Source organism: Motacilla alba, chromosome Z (assembly GCF_015832195.1).
Source record: "Motacilla alba alba isolate MOTALB_02 chromosome Z, Motacilla_alba_V1.0_pri, whole genome shotgun sequence".
Lineage (NCBI taxonomy): Eukaryota > Metazoa > Chordata > Aves > Passeriformes > Motacillidae > Motacilla > Motacilla alba.
The window spans coordinates 55,634,966-55,648,418 of NC_052046.1; positions in this window are offsets into that span (position 1 = coordinate 55,634,966).

Genomic DNA, 13,453 nt, shown 5'->3' on the forward strand with positions numbered 1-13,453 from the left:
TTTTTGTATTACTGCATAGAAATGAGACAACTTACACTAGTGGTATTTAAACTCTTCCCATTTTTCAGACAGGGAATATTCTACCTTACAGATGAATTACACAAAACATTATTATATTTCTCTCCATTTCTGACTTCAGTTTTAAAACTAAAGGAAAACAGCCGCTCATCCAGCAATACAGGAGGAATGGGAATGTCTCTCACAGCTTTGTTTTTTTCTTAACCATTAGGATGTAGAGGAAACTAGTCTATCTTACATTTATGAAGTATATGATCTAATAGGGAAGAATTCCATTACCTACCATTAACTCATAAACTGTAAAGACTGGTAAAAAATAAAAGATAATACAAAATTTAAAAATAAACAAAAGGAAAATATTATAAATGCTGCTTCTTTACTGCTGGTAGCTAAGGAGATAATGATAAATACACATAAACACACAGTTATCTGTTTTGAAATGTGATTGGGACAAAATTTTCACTGCCACATTTATCATAGAGAAAACCTTGGATTTACAGGAACAATTGAAATGCTGGATACAGAAGGATTTCTGACCATCTTTAGCAACAGTCTTTTTTCACTAGGTGGAATTGTTGGTCACCTTCAGGGAAGAATGAAGCAAATAATATTGCCTGAACAAAGGCAATTTGTCTGTCAAAAAGCTTTTTCTTTACAGTCATCAAAACTGCAGGGCATATTTTAAATGTCACTACTCAGTTCACTCTTTGCTTGGAAAAGAGAGTTCTTCAGATGTTTTGTCCTGAACCAGAAAACAAATATGCAACAATAATCTGTCAATGATGCACTGAATGTTCAATGTCTGGCAAAGAAGAAGCTAGAACACTTTTGATACACATGCAGTGAGCTGGTGTGGAGGACTCAGTTTGTGTGAGTGTGAAATGAGAAAACTTTAGAGGACATGATGGAAGAATAAATACTTTTAACACAGATATTATTATAAGTTTATTCCTATTTCTGATCAAAACATGGTTTTGAACACATTTTATCAATTTCTGGTGGGAGCTACTCCGGTTCATGCCAGAAGAGGGGGGTCTTCTCTTTCACCACAACTACCTACTGTTTATCTTGGGTTGGACTACCCTTGTTTTCTCAGTTTGTCCAGACTGGGGGAAAAAAAAAAAAGGACTTAGCATTCCAGATGTGACTTACAAATAAAAGCACCTTCACTAAGTCTGTGTGTTTTTACATGTGCACAGTGTGTTTTTTCATACCAACCCTGAAAAGGCAGCAGCAGCCTGAAATTCCTTAAAAATTACCCTGCATTAGACCTGATGTACTGATTATGACAGAGAGGTAAGAGGAGCTCCGAACACAAGAAGTTAAGGACATGTTTTAATTGTGAGATAATAGGGTTACTCATAGGTTTTAAGGCTATCTTATTGGATTCTATATTTAATTCTAATTTTTTTAATGTTGCACCACTGACACCACCTTTGCTATAATCCTCTTACAAATATGCTCTATGGCGGTCTAAGGAATGTCTGACTTTTTCTGTCTGAACTTTAGAGGGAAACAGGCTTTTGGTAAGCATTTTTAAAGTGAAAAGGAAGATGCATGCCTTTTACATTTTTTTCTCAGCATGCAGCATGGAAAAATCTATAGAGATGCAATAAAAAGTGCAAAAATGCAAATAATAATCATATTAATCCTAAAGAGGATGAAAAGAGATATCCAAATTGTCTGATTTTAAGAACTATTCAGATACTACAGCAGAGGTGGAAAACAAGGGATCTGAACAGATCACCTCACAAAGATGATGCCATTAGCAGGTTTGTTGAGAAAAAATTGGTCTGATATCCATATCCAGATCAGAACCATGACCTGAATAGACCATGTTACCATAATCATAAGTGTTTCAACTTCTGTAGCCAGATAAAATAATGGTTTGACCATTTCAGCCACTACATTATTCAAATAAACTGAATACTCCTGAAACTCTGTAGGAGTTAAAAAATATACAACAACCATCTTTATAAAACTTGTTATAGCCTGGGTAGAATCCAGCTGGGTAGAATGGTAAACGGCCACCACCATTGCTATTGTAGAAGGTCCTTGGAGATATAATTAAAAGTCTAAAGAGGAAATTGTCACACTGTTGGAAAGAATGAAAAAAGAAAGCCCACTAAGGGAGAGAGATCAAATAGAAAAATATTTTACCCAATTCCATTAAATATAAAAATTAAAACCCAATATTTTTGTTCCTACAGAAAGCCAATTCTGAACCTGTTTTGTACGTACAATGCACGTTATACTTAAATAATGCCTTTCAGATGGGTTTGCCAAGACAGTTCACAGGTATTAATCACAGAGATCAGTTAATCAGCTTGAGCCAAAGGGATCCACTGAGGTTTGAGCTCTGATCTAAAACCTGAAGTATGTTTTACATCTTTCCCCTTCATGGGCAACACTCAGTTTTATCTTCGAGGAGTGTAGCAGCCTCAAAGAGAGAGCGAGAGAGAGATACAAAAGCTTCAAATAAATTTGAGTTGTCAGGCCACAGGTCAGCAGTCTAAGACCCCAGGAGGTGAGCTGCAGGCATGCAGTCAACAGACCTAGAAAGTGGATGTTCTATATTGCTCTATTGTTTTTCAAGTCGAAATGTATTCTTGCAAGAACAGTAAAACAAAGTGTTGCTTATACCACTGTTTAAGCAATGTTGTATGAGATACCAAAGCACTAGTAAGAATGCTGCTTTTAGCATTTTGCATGAGCTGGAGCTTATATAGGGGGGTATATCTCTAAGCGGTCCACCTCAGTACCTGTATAGCTCCTAAGGCATACAACACTCTCACAGCTTAACAGCAGACAGCTCAGGCTACAGACTGTGAATATTTCTAAGCTACAAAGCAAGGGTATTACTGTCAATGTGACCCTAATGGAAGCAAAAATCCTAAAGAGATAACTGAAATATTTCTAAAGTAGCAAGTCAAAAGAAACCCACAAGGTCTTGACATGAGGTCAGAATGTGACATTTGTAGTTCTTCTATTTTCAGTACAGAAGGGGCAAAACCTAATACATAGTATCAATCAAGTGAGGAATGAATACTAAAGTAGCTTAATAAAGACATCTAGTTAATCTAATTTCAAGAGTTTTAAAAAAACAGAAATAGAAATAAATGCCAGGGATGTGTCAAATAGAAAGAAATGGAAAAAAAGTGGCATCTGACAACTTGTTTGGCAGCACAGAAACATGAACATAATGGCATATGTAGAGATCTCAGGAAAGTCTGTACACAAATCCTATGACAGCAAGCTATCAAAATAAGATTCAAAAAATGGATGAAAACTAATGCTTTGAGATAGAAAGGTTACACAGATAGACAGTAAATTTCTTTTACTTCGGTTCGTGAACTAATGTACTTAAAATTCCCACAGGAACCTAATTGAGAAGAACCTTGTCTAAGAATTTACACTCAAGAAAATAAAGATAAGACACAAGGTAAGGCAGAGAGAATTCCACAAAATTACCAAATATTGACCTCTCTGAAAAAAAATCTTGAAATGCTTATTATTTACAAAATGATGTTTCTATAAGTAAATTAATTCAATTCAGTACAGAAAACATGTGATGTTAGAGAACACATAAAGCATCAGAAAAAAATCTGCTGGGAAAATTCTGATCCCAGCAGCTTCTTCAGGATGAGAATTTCTCCCACTGAGAAAATTAAATGAGGGGGTGGCATCATAGAGAAAAGATCCAATACCAGCTAAGTGAACTGAAACAAATGAATTGGAAAACACCAAATAAACACATATAACTAGTATGGGAAATAAAAACTCCTCCCACAAGCCTGCCATGTATGTTGGCAAAAACTGAGAAAACAAAATGATTTGTGATAGAGATTGAATTACATTTGAGTAAGTATTGCTGCAAGTATCATTAATCATTAGAATCTCTAAATCAAATTTTCTTTAAAACAACATAACCTTTCACTTCTGCCATTTAAGGTAAGGTAAAAAAAATTAATCACATATGCAGAAGTTTCTTTTAGAAAAAGCTAGAAAATTTATCCGAAACTTCAGTCAGAAGAGAGAAGAGAGAACAGAAGGTAACACCCCTTTTTATAGTGTCACTATAAACATGCAGTAAATTCTGGAAACTGGTTCATTCTAAAACACTTGTGCCAGCATCCAAGGAGATTATCAGTTTTGGCAGGCAAACTGAAAGGAATAGGGATTTTGTTTTAAAAGAAAAAAAATTCATGGTTCATTTACTAGTGAGAAAAAAGAAGGACATTAAGAACAGGAACATCCAGAACTATGTAGCTTGATAAAGAAAGAAGTATGAAGAAGTCAATGTTCAGTATAAAAAATGCATCTGTTTTAAAATTAATTTATCATAAATTAACTGGGTGCAGAATAAGAGATGCTTCAAAATTATTGTGTTGATATTGCTTGAAAACATTTTCCATAGCAATTCCATAGCTAAAAGTATGTTGTGGGTTTTTTAATTCCTTGATCTAAAAAAATCTAAGTTTTTAAAATCTCAGCCTTCTACAATATGCATACTCTCTGCATACTCTCTGATTTTTTTAGGCTTAATACAGCTATGGTCATACAGACTTACTAGAATAGATTTTCCAAATTTAGATCATAGTTTCTTCATGGCATTTAGTCAAACAATCTGATGAAAACAATAATTTGGGCCCATTTGGCCCTGCAGTTGTATTGTATGATTTATGAAGCATTATAGATAAACACATGCTTCTCTCTAAGGCACATGAATGTCAGGTTTATGTCTTGGGTTTGACAAACCCCATGAACCACATTGTGTTGCTATTTTCTTTTAATCACCTAAACCTGGGAGCCAAACTACCTGGAATCACCCACAATAGCAGAGATTGAAATACACTGAAAACCTGATGAAAAGTTTTTCTGAATTCTAAGCTAGACCAGTAGACTGTAATTTTTTGATCACACATCCCTATATAATTTATAGATTATATACATGCACTACTATATTAATATATTATGGATAAAATACTTTAAAATCCAAATTTAAAAAAGGATGATATAAAGAAAAATTAAGTAGTTTATTTTTATTTATTAATGGTACAAGATGTACTTTCTCCCTGCACCCCAGTGTACTACTTTGTGCCCACAACACTTTGGAGGCCACCAGACTAGACTGCTGAAGGGTGACAGAAATTTTGTATAGGACTGGTTGCTTTAACCTCATCTGAATAGGGCCTAATATATAAGTTACACCTTCATGCAGAAGCAGCACCTTCTCCCTCATTTTTTTTTCTCCAGTCTTAACCATGTAGCAGTCTACAGAGCTGTTACAAGCAGACTGTATCTATTGCCTCTGCAGCTCATACTGTCCCCAGTGTTGGCAATTAGCAATCATAGTCTTAATTAGCTTGACCCACCTGGCTATTTTGCTACTAATAAATCAATTAATTCAAATCACATGGAGGAAACTTCTGTGTAGTACCATAGTCTAATCACTACTGGTCATCCTTGTATATGACAGTTTTATATGCTAGAAAAACTTAGTATCCAGGCTGAATTTGTATTCTCCACTCATAGGCAGCCTGTCAAGCAAGTGTGGAGTGTGGTTAGTATTTTTAATGTATACAGGGATTTGGCAAAAGCCTCAGTAGAGTGCAAAGGAGAAACCTGGGATGTGAGCTATAAACACTTTGGCACACTGAATCGGATAATCTTAACTTCTCCCTGATTGTGTGGATACTGCTCATTTGGGGTCTCAGTTTACTCAGGAGCCTCTCTTACTATGCTAGATACTAGTTTTTGATATAAGAAAGAGAAACGTCTAAAACCAGGGTATTTTTGTGATTGACATGTCTGAGGAATTTATTTCTTTTTTTTTTTCCTTCCCCCCCCCCCGAAATACCCTCTCCCTTGGGGGCTATTAAAGTGTGTGATCTTGTACTTAGATCCAAAGATGTCCCCTTTCTGTTTTCCTTCTGGAAAGCAATTGCCTGACTCTTTATTCACCTTTCTCAGCCAGTATCAAGAGGAAACAGTCAAAAAATCCACTGTAACTAAAGACATTTTACTGTCTGGCCTTTTCTTCTTAAGCACAACTATGTTTTTTGCAGTTTGCCTCATGTCAGTCATGCAGAGTTCTGAGAAATGTACTTTTTCTGTCAGCATCATTGTTTTCCTTGTCTTCTCCTCTCACATAAGGAGCCTGAATGTCACTTCACCCATGAATTCAGTGAGATTTTCACTAAACTCACTTTTTCTCACCAAAAATGAAGAATCTTCTCTTCTATATGGACATATTTTCACTTACAGAATAAAAAAATGATTGCAATATTGCTGAAAGTGTGGAAAGACACAAAGGATACAGCAACTGTGGAACAGTTGAGCTGTTGGTCATAGGTACAGATGTTCACAGTGAGAAATTTTCGCCACTCCATGAAAACCTTGAGGAAATACCCAAGAAGAATCCCTGTTTCCATTTTCTTACTCTGAGTAGATACTAACTAGCCTGAAAGTATATAGAAAATTACTATGTTCAGGGAGGTAGAAGAAAGCGGACACAAAGATTAACCAGGAGGTCAGAGACTTATCAAGACTAGGCCTTTTAGCCAAGAACATAGCAGTCCACAGGAATTTGACTTTTTGAGGAGTAGAATCAGCACTATTTTGAGTAGAAAATGCCTGATATTTTATGTCCTTGCAGCTTAGTTTCTTGTAATGCTGCACTGACATTTGACAGGTTTCTAACAAGTGAATAACCTCGTCAATTAGCATAATACTTTTCAACTTCAGAAGTGATGGAATGACCTTTTATAAAATAAGGAATACTTTTAACTCCTGCCTTTCATAGCCAGTATGAAAGTTACAGACTTCTGTAACTATCATCTAGGGTGCCCTCTCAGGTTGAGTACTCTGACTCTCAGTTGATTTCTGCAGGCCTAACCTTTTTCTTCTCTGATGCCCTCTGCGTTACTTAAGTATTTGTGTTTGTGGCAGCTCTTTGTTCTCTTCATATTATTCTCCCTCTGATATTTAGTGAGTACATAACTTCTGTGAAAATAGCTTCTTTGAAACATAGGCTAAAAATGTCTAGGACTTCTAGCAGACTAAATGTTTCACCATGTGTATTCTCCTCCAAATATCTTCCATAATCAGTGACTCTACAAGTAATCCTAACATGACCTTTTTTTCTGCTAGTATCAGTCTCTCAGAAGTTAACTAAATCCCTCTCTGTTCTCTCTGTCTCCTGTCCATCTGTGCCATGTGGCAATACCTGCCTTATTCCTAATGGATTCCTCTTCTCTTCTTCCCCCTTTGAAATTTGTCATGTTATTTGCTTCAGATTTTCTGGTTTCTATCAATATTTCTCTAACCACTTATAACCTGCTACCTTGAAGATTTTCCCCTAAGGCTGAACACCTTTATACCCAAATTGTTCACCTGCCTTGATGTATCAGTACTGTCTACTAAGTACTCAGTGGCTTTTCTGAGTACTATATGAAAGAGAGAAGGAAGCAGCGGAAGGAAGAAAGCGGCAGAAGGAAGGAAGGAAGTGTCAGAAGTGTCGGAAGTGTTGGAAGGAAGGAAGGAAGGAAGGAAGGAAGGAAGGAAGGAAGGAAGGAAGGAAGGAAGGAAGGAAGGAAGGAAGGAAGGAAGGAAGGAAGAAAGGGAAGGAAGAAAGTGTCGGAAGTGTCGGAAGGAAGAAAGTGTCGGAAGTGTCAGAAGGAAGTGTCGGAAGGAAGGAAGTGTCGGAAGGAAGGAAGTGTCGGAAGGAAGGAAGGAAGTGTCGGAAGGAAGTGTCGTTAGGAAGGAAGTGGCGGAAGGAAGTGTCGGAAGGAAGGAAGGAAGTGTCGGAAGGAAGGAAGGAAGGAAGGAAGGAAGTGTCGGAAGGAAGGAAGGAAGTGTCGGAAGGAAGTGTCAGAAGTGTCGGAAGTGTCGGAAGGAAGGAAGTGTCGGAAGGAAGGAAGGAAGGAAGGAAGGAAGGAAGGAAGGAAGGAAGGAAGGAAGGAAGGAAGGAAGGAAGGAAGGAAGGAAGGAAGGAAGGAAGGAAGGAAGGAAATTAGGCAGGAGGTTGTGTAAAAAACTTTGTTGTTCCAAAGTCTTTTGGTCACTGGTCATATTCTGAAGTAATATAAAGTAAATGGACCTAGAGTAGATAGCAAATTGATTGGGAGCCTTTTTTGCTCCCAAACCCGAGAAAGGCAAATATTTGCTGGTTTGATTTAAATGGGGGGGCGTTGGTTTGGTTGGTGGGGTTTTTTTTTTTTGTTTTTTGGGGTTTTTTTTTTTGGTTTTTTTTTTGGTTTGGTTTTTTTAGGGAAGGAAGAAAAGCATCCACACAGAAAATGAAAAACTATCTTAGACATCATGGCCATTTTATTTTACTATGTGATGCAACTCGTAGCATTGTGCATGCTAGTTTGTCAATGCAAAATAATTCAATTGCTTTTACCTAGTATCTATGTTGTATTTAGTATACTTTTTGATAGTGTTAAAATCTTAGGGGAAATATTTCTTTAACATACAGAACTAAGTGTAAATTAAATGTAAAAGCATCAAAGATTGGCTTAGAAGAAAATGTAAAAAAGATGTTTGAGGGCAGGCAAATAAGATTACAGGGGAAAAAAAAAAAAAAGACATACTGTAAAAAGCCTCTGCAGAAGATTTGAAAGACAGTTGAATAAATGCCTCAAACCAGGAAAGAAAATGTGTAAGTTCCATTGTAGAAAAGAATTAAGTTACTATGATAGAAATAAAGTGATCAGATTTTTCCTTTTACTTGGAAAAATTACATGAAAAAGAAAGGCAGGAAGAAGCAAAAGAGACTCTACATACTCCTCTGTTGTCTATTCCTGTTTACTTCCCCTGCAAGTTCCTATACTTTCTTATATGCTCTACATATTAGATTTCTTTTCCTTTATCACCAGCATGATTAGTTTGCATTGCATCCTAATCTCCATTTGCCTGCCTTTGCCATGACACATTAAATGGATTCTCTACACTGATCTTTTTCCTTACTCTTCTCACCATTGCATCTCAGCAGTGTCTTTGCTATGTAATCCGTATCTTTACTGTGCTCTTCCTAACAGCAGAAGTGTGTATATTGGAGTGTTTTGGAATATTTCTAGAACTTTTCAAAAATTTGTCCTCCTGTATGTTTACAGGAGATATAACAAAGATAGGAAATGTACCTTGTATTTGAAGCAGAAATCATTAAGATTTGCACAGAATTGCACAATCCCAAGAAAGCTTGGTATTTTGTACAGAGGAAAAATTTTTGTTTTTGTCAAAAGCTTCTATATTCCAGTGGAGTATTTGTAATGATCACGGTCTTAATCTCATAACTTTAGCTGACTATACATCTATGCCTGTAAGTTGGAAACTTCTTGTAATACCCATTTGACACAGGAGGAATTAAACTACAAAGAGCTACATTGGCTTAGGTCACATAAAAAGAGTAGGAAAACAAAATTGAACCAAATTTTCTCAAGAATTCCTGGGGGTACCCCAACAGACATTACTGCTCTAGAGTAACTGCTTCTAGTATTTTCAGATTTGTATCTCTAGTAGTAATAAAAATATTTTTCAATATGTAAAAACAAGTGCCATCCTGAGAAGTAATTTTGTTGCTACAAAGAATTTATAATATATGTAAACTTGATGGTATCTTTGATCCAGAAGACATACTTCCTACTAATAAAAGGCATTCCAAAGTAAGAAGCATATTTGCTAATGTCATATATGTTATATAAATTTTTTTATGTGGAAAATGAATGTAGTAATTTATATATTTCCATCTTTCTTTTCTTTAGTCTAAATACTCCACTTTCTTCCTTATTTTTAATTCATGGAAGAAATTGTATCTCAGAATAGAAGGCAGGAGTGAGAAAGAGGAGTTATAAGAGAAGGAGTTACAAGTGAAGTTATGTTCAATATTATTAGTCTTTGGAGATTATTCCACCTAACATAGCAAAAGAAGTGCAGGGAATTTGAGAATACAGCTATCGATGGTGACAGGAAAAGCAGAAACCAAGGAAAACATGAGGAAATGACCCAACTAGAACCAGGAGAGGAAGTACATCATTAAACAAGTCACTGGGAAGTACTGGGTTAGTATTGGAAGCAAAATTGGGACAACCAATTCTGAGCAATTCCACATACTCACCAAGGAAACTGCTGAAGGATGAAACTAAGTGCCTGAGTAATTTAAGCTGTCTAGAAGGACAGCTGTCAGTGTCACTAATTATTGAGAACAGGTGTTCTTTAAACATCAATATACTTTTATATACTTTTGATGGCTGATCAACCACTTTTTGTATAAATAATATCAACATCAACTTCCCTGAAGTGTCTGAATAGTAAACTACATCCTGAGATGGACTACTAGTTCATTCTAAGAGAACTGAAAGCAGGTACTTTCATGCACTTTTCAAAAAAATGTTGAATATTATCAATTTCCACTTTTTGGACCTTCTATCAATGTTATTTAGGGAAACCAAAGACAGAATTTATTTTAATATACCCCAAAAAACTTAAGATCGTCAAAATATGTAGCAAATGCCTGCAGTTTGTTTTAAAATATAGACATTGATGGGGTTGGAATTTCAATGTAGTGCCTTACATTGTGCCTTACTAAAGAGCCTTATACTAAAGATTTTGTGGAAATCAAAGAAAATATGCCTATTTGTCTTAAGAAACAATAAAAACAATAACATTGTTTTCAATCTTGCTGTTTATCCCACCTATACTACGCTGCCTAAACAGCAGGCAGAATAGATAATAATTGGGCATTCTCTACCCTCACTGGAGGCTTGTTTTTTCAAGCACACACCCAAGTCTTTACCCAAAAGTGTGAAAAAAAGAAAAGAAAGTCATAATTTAGGCTGTCCAAAATAAACTCTTCAGGATCAGTAATAGCAGCTGTATGTCTCTTTAATCATAAATATTTTCCTTCCTAGCTCTCAGCATGGAAACCTGACTGCCAGTAGAACTGATTTTAATGACAAAGGATTGAGGGAAGTTCTTGAGTTACATGACCACCACCTCAAACTACCAAGCAGGCATCAAGTATGCCCATTTCTTGTATGCCCTGGTGTCTGAGTTCTGCGTTAAAATACAAGGTGAATTTATTTAATACTCTTGACCTACCTAACAGATGTGTGTCACCCTGATTTTCTAAGACTTTGCTAAGCCTTCTGATGTTTGCATTCTTGTAACGAACTTTCTCACACACAGTTCTGTAAACAACTTATGTTTTGCATTCTTTCATGGAGGAGGAGAGAATTGATGGACTCTTGGTGTGTCCAGTGTCATTGGAGAGGTGGCACTGTCACCCTCCAATCCACTGTCACTTTTGGAAAACTATAAATGTTGGAGTCAGAAAATAAAGGTCCCTCTTTTTGTTCACCTGGAGAGCAGCAGTGTCCGTGTCTGTAGAACAGATGTGTTCTACAGAACCAAGCTTCCCTTTGTGCAGTTTGTTTGGGTTCCCTGTATGGCTTGAAAGCATTTATTCTTGAGCCTTTCTATTAACAAAGGATATTATAGCAAATTTCATATGCTAAGCAATTTTTAAAAGTTAGATACCTAGTACTGTTTGCATGACACAAATTAATTTTGTCTACTATACTTCAAAGCTTTGCAGTTTTGCAAGTGCTTGTATCTTTGGGTATCCTTTACCTTAAAGGTGTCTGATTCTGCTGTTTGACTTTTATTCTTGTACATAAACCCACTTCTGCAAATAAATAGTTTTCTATTCTTAACAGACAGTCCTTTAAGGTTCACAAATTTCTAATTTTTGTCTGTGATATAAAATGGACATATCTTTAATTTCATCCTGTAATCACAATTAGCATATTGAAAGATTTACAAGAAAACAAAACAATCATCCTGCCCTCAGTTCTAAAATTATTGCTTCCTGAGGATACAATAATTTAAAAAAATCTCCAGTCTGGATATGACTTCAGTATCACATGTTAATTCCGGGCCAGCCAAGTATCTTTACTGTGGTTAGTGGTCTGCAAGACAGTGCAAAAGACTTCAATTTGATTCCCTGCTTTTACTTACTTGACCAAACAGACAGCTACGTTTATGCCAATATAACAGCTTTCATCAAAGACTCTCTGAAGATGTACAGCAAGATAATGCAGAGCTGCTGCTGGTTTTAGGGTGATTTTACAAAGAAGGAGGACATGCATGAAATACCAAGAAATTTGAAATAGATTTTTTCAAGCTTGAGAATTTGTAATTATGGGAGATCTAGATTTTATTAATACTAAGTATTTCTACTAATGTTAAGCGAACTTACAGCTCTGTGTCAAGCCAAAGAGACCTTAGCATCCTCAAAACTACTTATCTTAGATAGGTCTTACAAGGAAGTTTTCAGAAAAGTCTTTAACCAATCTTCACTGGTTTACCAATGTATCTCCACTGTGCTCTATTGGCAAGGTTCTGATCAAACCTGAATTAATAAGATTTTTATGACAGAAGTTAATTCTGCACAGAAGTACTGGACTATCTACAGTGGGTTTCAAGAGTCACGTAAAAGCACTTATCAGGTTTTTTTTCTGTCCTATTTCATAATACCTGTACTGTTTCTGTAACTGGGCTGATAATCTTTGGATCAGCAGAGTCACGACTACTTGGCCCAGCTATCTTGAAACACATGTCATGGAACAGGGAAATTTTGATAATCATAAAGTTGATCATAATTTCAGTAATTACTTTGGTGACAGAGCATATATTATATAATCTTGATAAACTGAAAGAGGCTAAGAAAGGTTTGTTACAAAGTTGCAGGCAAAGAACAACAGAATAAGGTAAAAATAATTAAAAAGAAAGGCTACCTTATTGGACATTTATCACAGTACTACGAACAGGGTTATCAAGTTAGAGCGGAACATAAACTGAATAGATAGATCAGTATGATATTAAAAGGCAAATGCCATTTTGAGATGCATTATCAAGACTATTGTATATCATATACAATAGGTAATTACTCTATTGTCCATGGAAGCTTTAGGTAGAGCACTGCATGCAAATCAGACCAGGGAAATTGCTGGTATTTATGGTAAATTGAGTAGTACTAATGGAAAAGTAACAAGAGTGCTAATAATTTTCAGAAATACAACATGAGGAATATTTGAAGGAAAAGGCGTTGTTAGGTGAAGAATGAAAAAAAAGACAAGTCTTCCAGTGTTCAAAAGTCTGCTATGAAGTATGCCTAGGACAGGAAAAGAAGGAATCAGCCTATTTAGAAGGAAAAGTATTTTGTTTAGCTATTAAGAAAAACTAACATTAAAGGCAGTGAGGTACTGGAGTAGGCCACTTATGAAGGGTATAGTGGGATTTTTGACGAAATTTTGAAACATGTCATAGAGATGTTCCATACATAATAATCTTTTCTCAAGACAAGAGTCCTGAGATTTGTTACAAATCCAAAAATCTGCAATTACATTAATTCAAAGTGACATACATACTG